This window comes from Condylura cristata, unplaced genomic scaffold (genome assembly GCF_000260355.1).
Source record: "Condylura cristata isolate star-nosed mole 26May11 unplaced genomic scaffold, ConCri1.0 scaffold00013, whole genome shotgun sequence".
Taxonomy (NCBI): Eukaryota; Metazoa; Chordata; class Mammalia; order Eulipotyphla; family Talpidae; genus Condylura; species Condylura cristata.
Window position 1 is genome coordinate 47,740,597 of NW_004567114.1, and position 1,416 is coordinate 47,742,012.

Consider the following 1,416-nt stretch of genomic DNA (forward strand, 5'->3'; position numbering starts at 1 on the left):
GGCTGCTTCCATGTTTTTCCAATTGTAAATAAAGCAGCAATAAACATGGGGGTGCAGGTATGGAAATCCTTTTTGAATTTAGATAGATAGATAGATATTAGATTTATTTTTTATTTTATGCATACAGAGCTGGGATTCAGGCCAGAGGTATGAGGGGGTGAGAGGACTCACCAAAGATAGAGTGGGGAGCAGAACAGGCAGATTGTCGAAGTACACTGTTGAGGGGAGCAGCGGGCAGGTCAGGAGAGGTCTGCCACGCCATGTGGTCACCTCCGGGGTGGGGATTAAACTCATGCTGAAGTGGCTTTAGCCTCTTAGTACTGTGCTTTAACCGGCTGCGCCACCAGGGAGGGCCCCCTTGTTTTAATTAAACCTGAATTTGTTTCTAGTTCCCTCCTTATTCGTGTTACGAGGCATTGAATATTCTCCTTTACTCTGTGCAATATTATAATCTCACTAATAATAATCTAAAATGACTTTTAAACTCATTGCTGACTTCACCTTTGCGCTTAGGTGGACTGCTGAGAAATAGGCACTCTTTTGGCAGCATGACAGCAGCCCCTGGGGGACAAAAGGACGCATTTCCCATGTCTTCCTGTAAATGACTCCTTATCAGTCCTTCCCAGTTCCATCTAGAGTCCCTCCTCTGCGCCCTCCTCAAGGATAAACTGTTCTGGAACACGATAGCAATGCCTGCCTTTGTGGACTTTTGTCACAGCCTCTCTGGAGGCTGTGACTCAGCGCCTGTCCCTGAAGTCTGAGGCTGTGCGTGGAGGAGAGCTAATTCCCACTGTCCTCCGGGCTAGCCCAGGAGCAGTGCTGGCTGGACCATTCTCTTGCTGCTCCTTTCATCCTGCTCGCCCCTTACCTCATAATGCTCTTATAAACAGTCTAGCCATAGCCACCGAGTCATTCAAACATTACAAAATTATCCCATGAGAATAGATTTGTTTGACCTCTATACCTTTTTAGAAATGTCCAAGCATAAACATATATGCATTTACATATAGATACTTTTTTTAAAATACAAAATGGCAGATAACAATATATAGTCCACTGCCCCTTCCCATTTTTTTTTCAATTAACATTGTTTCTCTGTCATCTTTCATATGAGCAAACACAGGTCTAGTTCACTCTAAATGGCCACAGAGTAACCCATCATTTATCCTATCTCTTCTTATAGGCATCTGGGTTATTTCTGATTTTTATTTTTCCTCCTGCAAGCATGCTATTGTGAATATCTTTGGAGAACTGTCCTTGTGACCATGTGGTATGCCTGCAGGGTAAGGTCTTGGAAGTGGAATCCAGGGTCAAAGGAAATGTGTGTTTTAATTTTGATATTGCCAACGTGCTCTCCAAAGAGGCTGTGCCAATTCCCTTCCCACCAACAGTCATCAGAAAGCCTGTTACCTGCAT